Below are 19,297 nucleotides of genomic sequence, written 5' to 3'. Positions count from 1 at the left end.
GACTGGCCTGCCCCCCCCAGACCTGAATCCAATTGAGCACATCTGGGACATCATGTCTCGCTCCATCCACCAACGCCACGTTGTACCACAGACTGTCCAGGAGTTGGCGGATGCTTTAGTCCAGGTCTGGGAGGAGATCCCTCAGGAGACCATCCACCACCTCATCAGGAGCATGCCCAGGCGTTGTAGGGAGGTCATACAGGCACGTGGAGGCCACACACACTACTGAGCCTCATTTTGACTTGTTTTAAGGACATTACATCAAAGTTGGATCAGCCTGTAGTGTGGTTTTCCACTTTAATTTTGAGTGTGACTCCAAATCCAGACCTCCATGCGTTGATAAATTTGATTTCCATTGATCATTTTTGTGTGATTTTGTTGTCAGCATGTGAAGAATATTTAATAAGAATATTTCATTCATTCAGATCTAGGATGCGTTATTTTAGTGTTCCCTTTATTTTTTTGAGCAGTGTGTATACATGTGCCCACCACCTACCTTCCAACACCGCCCACTGGGTCCTGCCATTCAGAATGAGGGCTTGGACAGGGGACCCAGGGGGTTATGGGTCGGCTGTGTGAAGCCCCTCAGCGGTCCCTTCACACCTCACAGGCCTGGCTGATTACTCTTCCTCCTCCTCTGTGGACCCACAGGGGCAGCTGGAGGCAGGGTGCTAATAGCCTGGCTGGGACATCATACCATCTCCCTCTGGGGCATCGCTACATGTCTACCTCCCTCTGGGGGCTGTCTGGACAACTATCTATACATAGTATAAGGGTGTGATGATCCCAGACATGGTACTTTAATATCTTTCTATTCTTCATAAGAATACATTGAATGCCTGGTGATGATTGCTATGCATTGGGTTCTTATTTGCTCAACCTTTGTCATACAAATGTGTTGCTAAATGTCGGGGCTTCTTACAGAGATCTTTGATAAAGTGACAAATATACAGTCATGTTCTTATATTCAGGATTTGCTTATCCCGGTACTTGGGATGCTTTGATCTGTGGTCTGGGTAGCTTCTGCAAAGGTAGACATGTGTTTCTCTGTTTTCATCAGCTGAAACTCTCATTTCACTGAAACAATTACCACTGGCTTATATCATCCAGGCTGTCCTTTAAACTGGCCCTGAGGTACTTTACGTGCATGTTTTCTATGTGTATAAAGAGTCAGATACGGAGGGTATTGTAGCATCTCTTGTATAGGATGCAAATCTCACCGGATTAGAACAAGGGGATTGGCTAGGTCGAAGTATCTGAGGGCAGCGTCCATCTGTCTGTCATGCAGTTTGTGTCATTACTGTAGAAAATACAAGGGATTGGATGCCTGATTACATGTTGTCTCTCAGAGATTTGGAAAAGGCCACACCAGCTTGAATGGGCATGCTGCAAACAGCAGGCTGTCTTGTCATCTGTTGGAATGTGTGTTCAGGGGCATTACTGACGGGGGATAATGTGGGCCAGCCAGCAGCACTGACAAATCACTAGGAGCCAGGGAGGATGTGTATCCGCCTTTTTGTGTGTGAGGGAATTCTCTGGTGGTCTTGTCTCTCAGTGGGGGGCTCTGTCTGTGCCCACAAGCGGAGGGAGCCGGGTGGGATGGTGGGAGGCAGGCATGGGAGGATGTGATGAGGCCAGCTAGGAGAGATATTGTGGTTAGCCCGCCAGAGGAAAGAGGACAATAAGCAGCAGCTAATGATCTGAGGGTCCTGGCAACTCCTTTGAGATGTCGCCTGCGCTTCCTAATCCAACACTTCTGCTCTGTTTTCTTCTGTCAGAAGTCTATGCTTACACTCAATCTGTACTGTCTTACAAAGCTACCCAGATGGGGTCAAATATCTGTTCGCGGAGAGAAGGGAGGAGGCAAAGCAGTATTCCCGGAGCTGCCAGAGGGCTGTGTCAGAGGAAGCAGAGTGTGTGAAGTCAGAGAGGATGCCTAGTGTGGGATAAATGGGAGGAAATTAGTGCAAACAGCAAACAAGGCCTTAGGGATCCCTCGCTCCCCATAAGCAGCTGTCTCGCTAAAGGCGAGTCAGTGGGAGACGTACAGTACAGTACAGTACAGTGCTGCGCAGATCTGAGAATATTTCTATTCTCACAACTCTATCTCCCAGGCCCACTCATTTAGCATTCTCGGTCTCTCTCGCGTTCTCTCGCTTTCTTTCTCTTAACTCCCATAAGTGCTGTAGTCTTCGCTCACTCTTACAACACATTGAATTGTTTTATTGGGCCACTCGTGATCCGTTTGTGGTGTCAATTTCCGTTCACATAATTTACTGCCAACGCATCTGAAAAGGACATATCAAACGAACAAAAAAGGCTCAATGTTTCCTTGACAACGTCTTAGTTAAAGGAAGGCCTTCACTCACGCTTCAGAAGTATTTTGAGGATGATATTCATCTACAAAATGGAACTGTTTTTTATCTCTCATGAAATGTACATTTATGTGAGTTATGCTTGTTAAACAAATAAGGGAGACAGTCAGTTCTGCACCATTTAAGATCTTGCACAAATGATATATAAAATATTTCTCTGCTTTATAATTGCAGGGGCAGCAAACCATAATGGCGAGTGTATTGAAGGCTATTCAGCCCAAAAGGCCGGTCTTAAAAGCCTTTGATACACAGACTTAACTGAATAGCTGTTCCTGCAAAGTTAAAAAGAAGTTCAGAAGTCCACCTTAAAAATCCTTATTTAACCTGTCTCCTCCCCTTCATCTACACTGATTGAAGTGGATTTAACAAGGGACATCAATAAGGGATCATAGCTTTCACTGGTCAGTCTATGTCATGGAAAGAGCAGGTGTTCTTAATGTTTTGTACACTGTGTATAGTGTGCATGATTTTCTATTCGGTGGTTTACGATTTATAACTTTTATAAATGTTTATTTAACCTTTATTTAACTAGGCAAGTCAGTTAAGAACAAATTATTATTTACAATGACTGCCTACACCGGCCATACCCGGACGAAGCTGGGCCAATTGTGTGCTGTGGGACTCCCAATCGTGGCCAATTGAGTCCTATGGAACTCCCCAATCACAGCCGGTTGTGATACAGCCTGGATTCGTACCAGGGTGTCTGTAGTGACGCCTCTAGCACTGAGATCCAGTGCCTTAGACCGCTGCGCCACTTTGGAGCCCCGATAACTGAGTCAAATGTTCTATCAAAGATAGAGCTGGGTACCCCTGGCCCACTACATTTCTAGAAAAATAGGTGCTATCTAGAACCTAACAGGGTTCTTTGGCTGTCCCCATAGGATAACCCTTTAAAGAATCCTTATTGTGCACCTTTTCCACAGGGGGTTCTACATTGAACCTAAAGAGTTCTACATGGAACCAAAATGGGTTATCCTATGGGGACAGCCAAAGGTCACAGCCTAGGAACAGTGGGTTAACTGTCTGTTCACGGGCAGAACGACAGATTTGTACCAGCTCGGTGTCAGCTCGGGGGTTTGAACTTGCAACCTTCCGGTTACTAGTCCAATGCTCTAACCACTAGGCTACCCTGCCACCCTCATGCAGGGTCTGTGCCATGCAGTGCCTTATATAGCCTGGTGTCTCATGTAGGGTCTGTGCCATGCAGTTCCTTATATAGCCTGATGTCTCATGCAGGGTCTGTGCCATGCAGTGCCTTATATAGCCTGGTGTCTCATGCAGGGTCTGTGCCATGCAGTGCCTTATATAGCCTGGTGTCTCGTGCAGGGTCTGTGCCATGCAGTGCCTTATATAGTCTGGTGTCTCATGCAGGGTCTGTGCCACGCAGTGCTTAACTTCCTAGCCTGGTGACTCAGGCAGGGTCTGTGCCTTGCAGTGCCTAACTTCCTAGCCTGGGGTCTCATGCAGGCTATGTGCCACACAGTGCATAACTTCCTAGCCTGGTGACTCATTCAGGCTATGTGCCACGCAGTGCCTTATATAGCCTGATGACTCATGCAGGTTCTGTGACATGCAGTGCCTTATATAGCCTGGTGTCTCATGCAGGTTCTGTGATATGCAGTGCCTTATATAGCCTGATGACTCATGCAGGTTCTGTGACATGCAGTGCCTGACTCGCAAACAAGAGGACTAACAGTACCACTTCTCACACAGCTCTGCTTAAGAAAATAAAACAGTCCACATACTCAAAAAAAAAAATATTTCAATTGTTTTCCTAGTTAGAGACTAAAAAAACATATATTTTGTTGTGTATATACGACAATTAAAAAAACATATTTTGTTGTGCATAAGACCATTAAAAAACATTGCACTCTGCCACCTGATGCCATGGCGACATTTATGGGATGTAGTTGAGCTATATCAATGTCTGCTGTGTGATTGCCTTCTCATGAACCCTGGTCATGCGCCCTTAACCTTTCCTCTTAGCGAGTGTGTGTGTGTGTGTGTGTGTGTGTGTGTGTGTGTGTGTGTGTGTGTGGCACATGCATGTTCTGTTCAGGGGCAGAAGTTGTATCATGAAAAAAATCAACTCTGAAACACTTTGATGTTATTTCTGAGAGTACATTATTTAATCTGGCAGCCAGGTGTATGTAATGCGTTGGTTGTTGTGGGTTTGTGTCGGAGGGGTAATGCTGAGAGCAATGGGAGTCGAGATGTTCCTAAGGCATTCCTTCAGGGGAGATCACAAGGAGCTTTTACTGGACATGTGCAGGGCTGTGAGAACCGTGTGTGTTTGTGTGTGCTGCTATTCAACGGATTCTGTAAGAATAATTCATTCAAACTATTGAAGTGCCATGAAGCTGTCAGCTGACAGAAAACACTCTTAATTGCATTAGTATGAGCATTGAACCTAACATAGTCTCAGAACTAAGAACACTCACAAATATTGTTCATCACTTTTTGATGGTCTCTCTTTGTGCTTGTGTCCACTCCGTTTTATCTTTTAAAGCTTTGTTCTTTCCCTTTTAGCGAGGCTGCAATATTGGTCATTTATCATGGAACATTGATGTACTGAAAGGGAAAATAAAAAATGCGGATGTTCATATATCAATTTGAGAGAAAAGAAACTGTATGCCATTTCATCAACATTCAATAACCTACATGTCCTAATATTCCCTCTGCGTTTGGCCTGTAGTTCATCTTTTAAATATGCCATTAAAAAAAAATGTTTTAAAAAAATGCTGATGTGAAGGTTTCAAACATAATGTCACTAATGTTCCCCATTGTACTGATAGCATATGCAATAATTGCTTACCTGCTCTGAATGGAAATGTCAAATGTCTGCCTGCTGATTGTTTCACAGATATTGTACACATGCTGTGGTTTGGATTTGTTTTTCTGCATTTATCACCATTTGCTGGCAGAGATGAAGACCCTAAAGGTCACGGTTGCTTTGTTAGCAACAGAAAACCATTTATCTCCTCATTCAGAGAGAGAATGTCTACGTGGGGATTGCTGCCTTGTTTACTGACGTGGGCCTGTTTTGGTGGGTAGAAGTTGCCTCTAGTACACAAATGCTCTATGGAGGATCTAACAGTAAGACATAAATCACAAACATTTGGATGTACACCATTAGAAACACCTGCTCTTTCCATGACATAGACTGGCCAGGTGAATCCAGGTGAAAGCTATGATCCCTTATTGATGTCACTTAAATCCACTTCAATCAGTGTAGGTGAAGGGGAGGAGACCGGTTCAAGAAGGATTTTTAACCCTTGATACAATTGCGACATGGATTGTGTGCCATTCAGAGGGTGAATGGGCAAGACAAAAGATTGTAGTGCCTTTGAACGGGATATGGTAGTCGGTGCCAGGCGAATCAGTTTGAGTGTGTCAAGAACTGCAATGACAAGAACTGCAATGCTAGGTTTTTCATGCTCAACAGTTTCCTGTGTGTATCAAGAATGGTCCACCACCCAAAGGATATCCATCCAACTTGACACAACTGTGGGAAGTATTGGAGTCAACATGAGCCAGCATCCCTGTGGAACGCATTGGAGACCTTGTCGAGTCCATGCCCTGACGAATTGAGTCTGTTCTGAGGGCAAAAGGGAGAGCAACTCAATATTAGGAAGGTGTTCCTAATGTTTTGTACACTCAGCATATGTGTAACAGAGTCCGTGTTTAGATGCTCTTCCTGTGTTTTAAGATGACGTTTCCGGGGGAGAGCAAAAGGCTCTTACACTGATAACAGCTCTGGTGAAAACGGATGAGATGGAGCAGAACAGAGAAGCACTTCTAGGACATTCTGTTACCAAAGCCAAATGTAATCTTTCTATCCATAATGACTACTTCTGCTGTACCGACACAGGCAGGCCTGAACCATTAGACCCAGTCTATTCTCTGCATGCCTGTTTTGCATTGGAATACGAGGTCACCACATAGAGACGGAGTGTCAGCACTCCACAGCAGCTGTCTGTGTGTGTGTGTCTCTCGTCCTGGGTGAAAGCTGGTGGTGATGATGAATGCTCCATGCTGACTACATGGCATACAAGCTACAGGGTTCTCTCCATGCACCCCGGTGTCCTTGTGTGTTGTTTTGTTTTTAATTCTTTCCTTGGCGGTATAAAAATGTAGAGTTGAGTTCATAATTTGCTAACCTTATGAATATATTAGATTAGTTGAGTTGTGTGCAGTACCCCGGTGCTAGCCATGTAAAGGAGACTCTTTTCATGTGCTTTTGTAGCCTCTTATCATATGTATGCAACAGGTTTTCAGTGTCGAAGGCGACCTGAAGGTACAGTGGAATGGATGATTGGGATGAGCTCAACGGCAGATCCATCCTGTGCCCAGTGATGTCAGTGCTCCACTGCAGAGCTAAGCAGTCAGCGTGGCAGCCTCTCAATGAAACACATCCCTTAACTCCACTTCAACCGCCAGCGCTGTCATGGATATAGAGATCCCATATATCATGTCTACACGGATTACTCTGAAGGCAGCTAAGTCTTGGCTTAAACAGCTCTGAGAGTTTAATTCTGCCAGTCAGAGCCTAACCAGGGCGCTATTTCATTAGCAGGCATGCACCAATGATCAGGCAGAACTCTGAACACCCAGACCTGCCTGGGAAAGCCTTGATTTTTTTTTTCTTAGGGTGGGTGGGATTGGATGGTGGCAAGGTGATCAAACATTTATCTCCCCCACACCATCTCTTTATATCGATCAACTCCCCTTACCAGGCACGGTATCTTCACAAAACCTGTTCATTTCTACCTGTCTGGGCCTCCAGTGAATAGAATGTGTGAAGCCTTGTCCACCCGCCTCCTCCTGTCTCCTCCTGTCTCCACACCCACCACACACACACACACACAATGTCAAACAGTCACACAACCCTCACACCCCTTCCCGCTTTTGATTCAATGTGGCCGGCAATCTCACACCGTGATGCTACACGCCCTGTCAATCATTGACAATCATCATCCTGTGCGAGTTATCTAAATGTGAAGCATGCGCTCTTCCCCCCGTTGCCCTGGTGACTGTGATCCGAGCAGACCGTAATGGATTAGCCAGTGGAATGGGGACTAGGGTCTCCTGGGGGAATAGGGGGCAGCCAAGACCTGCCTGCCACTGATGGGGCTTAGACTAGAGCCAGCGACCTACCGTGGTGGCTCAGTCGCGTCTAGCCCCGCCACCCCCAGGAAGAGCAGGTTGCCTTACCGTGGCGTCAGAGTCACCTTGGAGGGGGGAAAAAGGCTGCTTCCTCCTGAAAATGGAAAAGTTGAGTTGATAATGTGTTTACTGTGTGACTGGCTGCATCTCCCAGACTCCTTCACTTCAGAAGCCTGTGGCTCATTTGGTGGATCTGGGCGACATCTGATATTAATCGCGGGCTGTGACTCAGTGACGCTATGTTGACTGGGCTTAGACAGCCTTCACCAAGAAAAATCTAACAATTTGGTCTGGCTCTTTGTCTCTGATGTGTGTTCTGTTGTGCTCTATGTTTTGATTTCCTGGAATCAGGGTTTAGTGTGTTGTTTTGTGTGTGGGGGGGTGGTTGTTGCATATTTTGCAGTGATTAGGCGAAGGGGAGGGGTTCATCTGAGCTGGTGTAGTTATTGGACAGGCATTACAAACAAACAAAGACAGAGGTTTTGCTTTATTGTTCCCATCTGTGTATCATTGTGTTGGAAGCAATGATGTTGGTGTTCCATCACCTCCAGATTCCACAGATACCATGTTTCCACATATAGATTTGTCTGTAGCCTATTCCTCAATCTTACACTTGACCTTAACTTTCAATTTGTCACTGAATCCTTTTGTGTGGAATTTGTCACTGAATCCTTTTCTGAAGTCTTTTGTCTGGCTCTATTATTAGCAAATACTATTAACGATTTATGAGTTATGAAAATGTACACTACAACTATTACATATTCCAGTAATTGATATGAATTCTGCATGTGGAAACTGAGCATACTTATATTTTTGGTGTGTAAATCCATTTTCCCCCCTGAATCATTGTTGCAGCTGCCTGGGAGAAGGAAAACAATACTGATAGTCCATTTACCTTACTTCTTCCAGACACTTCACTCAAAGTTTGAATGAATGTTTTACTTCCTTTTTATCCCAGCCATTTGAACCCTTTTACGGTCGTAGGAATTGGCCTATATAGACAGGGCTACTTTAAAAAGTTTCTTACAGAAGCAATATGTAAAGCATATGCATAACCATGGTAGCAATTGAAAAGGAACAGTTTGGAGATTATGGGACCATTATTAGACTAAAGGTGAGGACTTTCACTGTACTTTTACGCCACATCTGTTGATAATACTCTGGATACGTCCAGTAACTAAGAATATCCTTGGAAAAGTTAGGGGGTAGGTGCAACTTAAGACAAAAATGACAAGGGTTTGAGTGAGAGGTCTAACTGGTGTTTCCAAGTGGCCACACGCCTCTCAAAAGTGTACACGGTTCCTAAGTCATTTCAATGTACTTTTATGACTCAAGGAGTAGTCTTCAACTATAAGGTGCTTATTTGAGCTCTCCTACTGTAGCTATGTCGTTGAGGAACTAGAGCACGCACACTTGTAGTTGTTGTGATTGTAACACAGCACTGCATCCCCGCAATTACACAATTACTGTTGTTTATGCAATCCAAAAACGGTCCATTTATAAATCACAATCTGGGTCAAGTGGGCATCATTTGAAAGCTTCTTTTCTTTTGCTTTTCTTCTTCTTTTGCCAACATTTTTGCCAACACAATGAGATCGTACAGTGTCAGGCTTTCGCAATTCAGAGGAGCAGTTTGTTATTTTGATGCACATAGAATGGAGTCATGACTGCATTATCCAATTGTATTCGTCACATACGTCATAAACAACAGGTGTGGACTAACAGTGAACTGCTGACGTACGGGTCCTTCCCGATAATGCAGAGAGAAAGAAAATGGAGAAATAATAGAAAAGTATAACATGGAATAATACAAATAAATACACAATGAGTAATTCTAACTTGGCTATATATGTGGGGTACCAGCAGGGGTACAAGGTAATTGAGGTAGATATGTACATATAACTAGGAATAAAGTGACAGATAATAAACAGTAGCAGCAGCGTATCTGATGAGTCAAAACAGTTTGTGTGATGAGTCAAAAGAGGACTATGCAGATAGTCCAGGTAGCTATTTAACTAACTATTTAGCAGTCTTATTGCTTGGGGTTAGAAGCTGTTCAAGGTCCTGTTGGTTGTAGACTTGGTGCATCGGTACCACTTGGTGCGTCTATGACTTGGGTGGTTGGAGTCTTTCACAATTTTTAGGGGCCTTCCTCTGACAACGCGTGGTATAGAGGTCCTGGATGGCAGGAAGCTCGGCCCCCCTTTGCAATGCGCAATTCAGTCATCGTGCTGAATGAAACATTTCTGAAGGCTTTCACAAAAAAACCTTCCCAATTAAATTATGACCGCAAAGTAGGCCTTCTTGGCAGAATGATATCATATGATTTCCATCAATCGGTTATGCAAGTTCTGCCATCACATGTACACTGTAGGCCTACATTGTAGACTACAGTACAGAAACAAAGCTAGCCAAATGTCTCTTGGAAGGTGCCCAATTGACAACTACACCCTCCCAAAAATATTTATGTTTTTCCCAGACCTCAAAAGTGATCTCCAGATGTGGTTTAAGCATTGAGTGGACTTAGAATTTTACATTTGTGTTGTTTATCACGCCAAAAAAAAATTGATTTAGAGTGAAAACCGTAAAGAAAAAGAAAACGATAGGAAAACATAAAAAGTTTACTTTGGGACTTCCCACTGGGCATTGAAATAACGTGGAAACAACATTAATTCAACCAGTGTGGGCCCAGTGGTTTTCCTTCGCCAGGAGGGCAGTTTGGGATGTTTTTTTTTTGCCAAATTAGGAGTATACGCACATCTCCAGGCACCACTACACCACTGCCTGATGGGCCCCCGTGTAGAGGGTCAGCGTGGCGGATGAGTTGTTTCCTACTCACCACCTGGGGGCGGGCCCGTCAGGAAGTCCAGGATCCAGTTGCAAAGGGAGGTGTTCAGTCCCAGGGTCCTTAGCTTAGTGATGAGCTTGTCGGGCACTATGGTGTTAAATGCTGAGCTGTAGTCAATGAGCAGCATTCTCGCATAGGTGTTCCTCTTGTCCAGTTGGGAAAGGGCTGTGTAAAGTGCAATATACTGTAGATTGCTTAATCTGTGGATCTGTTGGGGAGTGGTGCGAATTGGAGTGGGTCCAGGGTGTCTGGGATGATGGTGTTGATGTGAGCCATGACCAGCCTTTCAAAGCGTTTCATGGCTACAGATGTGAGTGCTACGGGGCGATAGTCATTTAGACAGGTTACTTTGGCTTTCTTGGCCACAGGGACTATGGTGGTTTGTTTGAAACATGTAGGTATTATAGACTGGGTCAGGGAGAGGTTGAAAATGTCAGTGACTTGCCAGCTGAGTCCGCATCCTGGTAATCTGTCTGGCCCTGGGCTACCAACGTGTCTGAATAGAGCAGTTGTGGAGCCTACCAGCCCATAGGTAATCAATGGCTCTTAGAGCAGGGCTGAGCCCAGGTATAAATATTCAGTGGATGGCTCTGCGAATTAAGAAGAGACTTCTGTTTCAACTCAGCTGGAAAGCAGACACGAGGCTTGTTTTGGCTGAGGTGCTGTTTTGCTCGGGCATCTGAAGTCCTAGCACCAGACATTGTGGGAGCTGACAGGCTGCTACTGTGAGCCTTGATGACCTAGTAATGACAATATTCTCCTCAGGAGCTTTTAAGAAAATGACAAACGTGAAACCCCTCCCTCCCCTCCCTCCTTCCACCCCAATCTATGCTATCTGCCTAGTGACTACTTTTTACCTTTCATCATCTTGAACAGTACTGCCGTTGTGTCAATAACAAAGGCAATGCAATTGCTATCACATGAATAGAGTCCTGTCAAAGCCAGTTATGCCTAGTGCTTTGATGCTGACTGAAGAGTTTTCTCTCTCAATATCAATGTCAACACTGACTTCAAATGTTTGAATCACAAACACTTTATATCTGTTCTTTTCATTATAAAAAAAAAAGTGTGGCCGAGATGCAAAACTATACTTAATTTACTCCATGCTCAAAGGAATACATAGGTGAAAGTGGAAAGTGCCCCCAAAAAAAGGAGCATACAAAAAGAATGGATTAAATGAAGTACATTTTAGCATCTCATCCCCCTTGTTTGTTTGTTTTCCTTTTCCTTTTCTATAGATGCTTTTTGTCTTACACACCGGCCACCATTAATTATAGCCTGAGCGCAGACACTCATACAGGCTTTTTACTTTATAGAACAGTGAAGAGGCTTAACTTGTTGAAATCATTGAACTACCAGTTCTTTAACCTCAGACACAATGTTGTTGTACACTGAGTGTAGAAAACATTAAGAACACCTTCCTAATATTGAGTTGCACCTCAGAACAGCCTCAATTCATTGGGGCATTTATTTTTTATTTGATCTATTTAACCTTTATTTAACTAGGCACGTGTAGAGTCCATTTGGCATGGACTCTACAAGATGTCCGAAAGCATTCCACAGGGATGCTGACCCATGTTGACTCCAATGCTTCCCACAGTTGTCAAGTTGGCTGGATGTCCTTTGGGTGGAGGACCATTCTTGATAACACAAGGGAAACACAGCAGCATTGCAGTTCTTGACACACTCAAACCGGTGTGCCTGGCACCTACTACCATACCCTGTTCAAATGCACTTAAAATATTTTGTCTTGCCCATTCACCCTCTGAATGGCACTCATACACAATCGCCCCTTTGTCTCAAGGCTTAAACATCTTTTAAGCTGTCTCCTCCCCTTCATCTACACTGATTTGAAGTGGATTTACCAGGTGACATCAATAATGGATCATAGCGTTTACCTGGATTCACCTGGTCAGTCTGGTCATGGAGAACGAGTTCCTAATGTTTTGTACACTCTGTATCTAGGGGTCTGTTGTGGTCCAACAAACACTCTATTACAGAGAGCTAATCTACAAGTGTCAGTCACAAGATGTAAGTATTGTCTCTTATTTGCTTAATTGTGCAGTAATATATAAAGAGTATGTAACCCCTCTAACAGCCGACAGCAAAGCTCATAGGTCACCAGATCAAAGCTTAAACTGATTCTTTGGGGTTTGGGCAATGAGGCCCTTAATCTGCTTCCCCAGAGTCAGATGAACGTGTGGATACCATTTTATGTCTCTGTGTCCAGTATGAAGGAAGTTCTAGGTAGTTTTGCGAGCAAATGCTAACTAGTGTTAGAGCAATGCCTGGAAGTCTATGGGTATCTGCTAACATCCCGAAGTGTCCCTTTAACTATACAACCATATTTGGCACAGCTCCAGCACCAAAGTGGATTTGAAATGATGTACCCAGAGAAAATGCTCATGTAAAAGCGCTCCTCTGGTTTCCACAGTCTCTGGCACCAAGCCTACTACTGTTATGTCCCCAGCATGGAACAGAGCAGACATTATTTATTTATTTAACCTTTATTTAACTAGGCAAGTCAGTTAAGAACAAATTCTTATATACAATGACGGCCTACCCCGGCCAAACCTGGAGGACTCTAGGCCAATTGTGCACCGCCCTATGGGACTCCCAATCACAGCCGGTTGTGATACAGCCTGGAATCAAACCAGGGTCTGTAGAGACACCTCTAGCACTGAGATGCAGTGCCTTAGAGAGCTGCACCACTCGGGAGCCCAGGCTGATCTAACAAATAACAGATGCTTGAGCCCAGCCTTGGTGAAATGTATTTTCTAGTGATTCCCATTTAGAAACAAATTCATCTGACCCCTTTTCTCCAGGGGAAAGTGTGGATAGTCTAGTAGGAGGCAAATCCTTCACGGCAGTAAAGAAAATGCAGGTGTAAATATGTTGTGACGCTTGCTACCTATAGGTCACCCTGCCCCTGGGAAGAGAACCCCCATCTAATTACTATAGTAACTGACAGCGTTGTGGTCTGGTAATTTGATTTATATAGATTTATACAAGGAATGGATTAATGTCTTATAAAGAATTCATAGCTTCGCTCGCACAGATGTTGCATCTGTCCCGCTCCCTGCTTTTTTTGTTAACATTTGCCCTTTGTGTCACACATCGCAAAGAGGACAAGAAATAGAACTGTGGTCTCATTTTCACCCAATCACGTGCTATTCTCCTCTGTTAAGAAAACACTGCTTTGAGGGTTGTAGAAACAGCAGCTTCGGAGGCAATGTTGTGTCTCTGGGCTTCCCACTATAGGTCCATAACACTGGGATGTCAGCAGGGAAAACTGGACAGTTTGTAGTGGGAAAGTCTGGTCCATATTATTATACATCCTCATGTTCTCTATAATGGCTTTATTCTGTTTCATTAGGTTGCTGTTGTGATGCAGCAAAACAATCACCCAAATAATAGGCCAATGAGCGGAACACACAAGTGGGTTGCTTTTTGTCTAATTAAAATCCAAAGTATTTTCTGTTTTTCTTTGACTATTTCAAGCTTCAGAGAGGTTGTGTTAAATGCGGAAGACACATTTCAGTGGAAGGCATTCAGTTGTACAACTGACTAGGTATCCCCCTTCCCCCTTTCATGTTTAATGTGTTTATTCTTCTCACACAAGGTCTTCTGTAAATGTTGTTGTGCACTGTAATTTATGGCTCGGTACAAGGTGAACTACGCTATGGATATAAACCAATTACACAAAGGGTTATTTGTCTCTGTCTGTGCTTTTCAAAGCGTTTCACTTCTGTTGTTTTCAGTACCGTACATAGGGTAATTATCTATGTTGTATTTACTGTTCATAGCCATACACATTATGTCATATTGTGCTGATTTATATTGAGTACAGGACTCATGAGTTGATTGTATAGACATTGGATATGTTTGGTACTATTATACAGTGTATTTATAAGGATTACAACATGCCCATTTCTTTAGTGTGGTTACATTTGTGAATCAAAATCAATTTCTAAAGCATTTTCAAAGCTTTTATGCCACAGTCAGTCCATATATATATATTTTTTTTCTCGAACGAAAATGGCAGGCTAACGGTTTCACAATGCGAGGCATCAACCCACAATACACATTAATGTCACCTATTTTCCAGAAGTCTTGGCCAATGTCCTGTGAATTGGTACTATAATACATTGGCTGGCAGGAGCAATCTCAGTGAATAGTAATTATTCTTTCCCAGTGACAGCATTGAGCAGGTTGGAGGTTTTTTTTTCCTATTGTTTTGAACTATTGTAAGAAAGTATATCAGAAAAGGTTGTGAGCCTCGAGCACAAAAGTTGGTGCCTTTTGTCATTCTCTGTAGACCTTCACTGTGACATTTTCGTGCTCTCTTGAATGTGTGTGGTTTATAATCATCTGAATAAGGAGCAATGTGTCTCACTTGCAGGGCTTTAGTTTAGCACATTTTGTGTTGGTGCTTTGACTGCCAAACAGTTCTCTAGTAGTTTAATATAACTTGCTTCCCTCTCCAATAAGCACCGAAGAGAATCCCTGCTGAAGCCTTTTCAGCTACTTGACTTTTCACAATGGGAAATATTGTAAGTGATCCTGCAATTTCAAAGCGTTGCTGAGTTACAGTTCATATAAGGAAATCAGTCAATTGAAATAAATTCAAAGGCCTTAATCTATGGTTTTCACATGACTCGGCAGGGGCACAGCCATGGGTGGGCTGGGGAGGGCATCATCCCACTGGGGAGCCAGGCCCAGCCAATCAGCATGAGTTTTTCCCCACAATAGGGCTTTATTACAGAAATACTCTTCAGCACTCCCCCGTGAGGCCGGTTGGACGTACTGCCAAATTCTCTCTCAACATTGGAGGCATCTTATGGTAGAGAAATTAGCATTCAATTGTCTGGCAACAGCTCTGGTGGACATCCCTGCAGTCAGCATGCAAATTGCACGTTCCTTTAAAACATGAGACATCTGTGGTATTGTGTTGTGTGAAAAAACAGCACATTTTAGAGTGGCCATTTTATTGTCCCCAGCACAAGGTACACCTGTGTAATGATCATGCTGTTTAATCAGATTTTTGACATGCCACACCTGTCAGGTGGATGGGTTATCTTGACAAAGCATAAAATGCTCACTAACAGGGATGTAAACAAATTTGTGCACATAAGAAGAGAGAAATAAGCTTCTTGTGCATATGGAATATTTCTGATCTTATATTTCAGCTCATGAAACATGGGAACAACACTTTACATGTTGCATTGGTATTTTTGTTCAGTGTCCATACACTACATGACCAAAAGTATGTGGACACCTGCTCGTAGAACATCTCATTCAAAAATCATGGGAATTAATATGGAGTTGGTCCCCCCTTTTCTGCTACAACACTCTCCGTTCTTCTGGGAAGGCTTTCCACTAGATGTTGGAACTTTGCTGGAGAGACCTGCTTCCATTCAGCCACAAGAGCATTAGTGGTGTCGGGCACTGATGTTGGGTGATTAGGCCTGGCTCGTCGGCGTTCCAATTCATCCCAAAGGTGTTCGCTGGGGCTGAGATCAGGGCTCTGTGCAGGCTAGTCAAGTTCTTCCACACCGATCTCGATCAACCATTTCTGTATGGACCTCACTTTGCGCAACGGAGCATTGTCCTGCTGAAACAGGAAAGGGCCTTCTCCAAACTGTTGCCACAAAGTTGGAAGCACAGAATCGTCTAGAATGTCATTGTATGCTGTAGCGTTAAGCCCGAACCATGAAAAACAGCCCCAGATCATTGTTTCTCCTCCACCAAACCTTACAGTTGGCACTATACAGCCGTGGCCAAAAGATTTGAGAATGACACAAATGTAAATTTTCACAGTCTGCTGCCTCAGTTCGTATGATGGCAAGTTGCATATACTCCAGAATGTTATGAAGAGTGATCAGATTAATTGCAATTAATTGCAAAGTCCCTCTTTGCCATGCAAATGAACTGAATCCCCAAAAAACACTTCCACTGCATTTCAGCCCTGCCACAAAAGGACCAGCTGACATCATGTCAGTGATTCTCTCGCTAACACAGGTGTGAGTGTTGTCAAGGACAAGGCTGGAGATCACTCTGTCATGCTGATTGAGTTTGAATAACAGACTGGAAGCTTCAAAAGGAGGGTAGTGCTTGGAATCATTGTTCTTCCTCTGTCAACCATGATTATCTGCAAGGAAACACGTGACGTCATCATTGCTTTGGGCTTCACAGGCAAGGATATTGCTGCCAGTAAGATTGCACCTAAATCAACCATTTATCAGATCATCAAGAACTTCAAGGAGAGGGGATGAATTGTTGTGAAGAAGGCTTCAGGGTGCCCAAGAAAGTCCAGCAAGCGGCAGGACCGTCTCCTAAAGTTGATTCAGCTGCGGGATCGGGGCACCACCAGTACAGAGCTCAGGAATGGCAGCAGGCAGGTGTGAGTGCATCTGCACGCACAGTGAAGCGAAGACTTTTGGAGGATGGCCTGGTGTCAAGAAGGGCAGCAAAGAAGCCACTTCTCTCCAGGAAGAACATTCAGGGACAGACTGATATTCTGCAAAAGGTACAGGGATTGGACTGCTGAGGACCTGGGTAAAGTCATTTTCTCTGATGAATCCCCTTTCCGATTGTTTGGGGCATCCGGAAACAAGCTTGTCTGGAGAAGACAAGGTGAGCGCTACCATCAGTCCTGTGTCATGCCAACAGTAAAGCATCCTGAGACCATTCATGTGTGGGGTTGCTTCTCAGCCAAGGGAGTGGGTTTACTCACAATTTTGCCTAAGAACACAGCCATGAATAAAGAATGGTACCAACACATCCTCCGAGGGCAACTTCTCCCAACCATCCAGGAACAGTTTGGTGACGAACAATGCCCTTTCCAGCATGATGGAGCACCTTGCCGTAAGGCAAAAGTGATAACTAAGTGGCTCGGGGAATAAAACATCGATATTTTGGGTCCATGGCCAGGAAACTCCCTAGACCTTAACCACATTTAGAACTTGTGGTCAATCCTCAAGAGGCGGGTGGACAAACAAAAACCCACAAATTCTGCCAAACTCCAAACATTGATTATGCAAGAATGGGCTGCCATCAGTCAGGATGTGATCCAGAAGTTAATTGACAGCATGCCAGGGCTGATTGCAGAGACCTTGAAAAAGAAGGGTCAACATTGCGAATATTGACTCTTTGCATCAACTTCATGTAATTGTCAATAAAAGTCTTTGACACGTATGAAATGCTTGTAATTATACTTCAGTGTTCCATAATAACATCTGACAAAAATATCTAAAGACACTGAAGCAGCAAATTTTGTGAAAATTAATATTTGTGTCATTCTCAAAACTTTTGGCCACGACTGTACATTGGGGCAAGACGCGTTCTCCTGGCATCCGCCAAACCCAAATTCATCCTTCGGACTGCCAGATGGTGAGGCGTGATTCATCACTCCAGAGAATGCATTATCACTACTCCATAGTCCAATGGCGGTGAGCTTTACACCACTCCAGCCGTCACTTGACATTGTGCATGGTGACCTTAGGCTTGTGTGCGGCTGCTCGGCCATGGAAATCCATTTCACGAAGCTCCCGATGAGCAGTTATTGTGCTGACGTTGCTTCCAGAGGCAGTCTGAAACTCGGTAGTGACTGTTGCAACCGAGGACAGACGATTTATACGCACTTCAGCACTTGGCGGTCCCAATTTTATACACCTTTTGGGCAAAGCGTGCAGCTGAAATAGCCGAATCCACTAACTTGAAGTGGTGTCCACATACTTTTGTGTGTATAGTGTATTTCTGTTTTTAAAACAGTTGAATAATTTAATCTTGTTCAGTGCATCAACCATGTTCTTTAGTAGTCTACAGTCTTCTATAATTCAATGAAGATGTTAATTATTTCAGCAGAACATATAACTGTGTTGCATTTGTTTCTTTTCAAGTCATTGTTATAGATTGATATGATGTTGGTATTATGGTGTTAGTATGAGTGTGTGTATCATATACAGTAGCTAAGCTCCTTCTGTTTCAACCTCGATGTAAATACGCAGTTTGAAAAAATGCATTTTCAGAGAGTATATGACCCTCTGTGACGACTGGTAGAGTAACTCCCCTATAGGTCAGTCTTGTAATGTATGGATAAGATGGATTCTATTGATCACGGCTGAGCCATTGTTACAGCAGCCCGTCATGGGTCATCATCAATTCGGGGGGAAGGATTTCCAGTGGCTCGCGATCCATTTTTTTTTTTATTCATTACTTCTGCATGTCTTCTCTCCCAGTAATCGCTTAGATTTATTCCCCTGACATCTCCTTCGGTCCTCCGCGAAGCAGAATGAAAGGCAGGTGGTTGGCCTCAAATAATGCTGAAATAATTAGATTGGAAAATGTGGGCTTTGAACGGGATTAGAGATGAGTAGAGTGAGAACAACGAGGAGAAGATGAGAGGGCCAAAGCAAATAAAGGAAGAAGATATCCCTTGCTCTTTTCCCATTTTCTCTCTCTGTCTTCGTGTTTAATTCAGGCCCGTATCAGATTTTTTTCATTTGAAATGGGGAAAATGGGTACTGGGTAAAGACTAGCTCTTACAGAAAGTACTTCAGAAAGTAAAAAAGGCATAATGACTAGAAATATTTAATGATCGTATCGTTGTGTTTACAGATGCTACACTGCTATGAAAGAGGGCTGAGTGCTTCACACTGTATATTTGACCTCGGCATTCTGTTAATTAAATTATAACGTGACATTATACTGTAGTATCACAGACAGTAGCTTTGGCTTGCATGTGTTCAGGATGTTCCTCCCTCCTGATCTGAAATATCAAAATGACACCACACCACTATGTTTCAGGATGAATGTCTGTATACTGATGGACGGCTGTTCTCTGGTTGACGTTTTGTGAAATTAAGAGCCATTTGGTTATTGACTTGAAACGCCTGAGGCCAGTCGG

The 19,297-nt window shown here is 43.7% G+C and overlaps 1 protein-coding gene across 1 annotated transcript in view; it reads left to right on the top strand.

The window, feature by feature from the left end:
• The window catches only part of LOC112217339 (exostosin-1), a 253,348-nt gene that overhangs the window by 177,051 nt on the left and 57,000 nt on the right, over positions 1-19,297 (top strand). The gene's annotated exons all lie outside the window — the stretch shown is intronic.

This window comes from Oncorhynchus tshawytscha, linkage group LG18 (assembly GCF_018296145.1).
Source record: "Oncorhynchus tshawytscha isolate Ot180627B linkage group LG18, Otsh_v2.0, whole genome shotgun sequence".
Classification (NCBI taxonomy): domain Eukaryota; kingdom Metazoa; phylum Chordata; class Actinopteri; order Salmoniformes; family Salmonidae; genus Oncorhynchus; species Oncorhynchus tshawytscha.
Note: the sequence above shows the minus strand (reverse complement) of the source record. Positions and strands in the feature narration are given on the sequence as shown.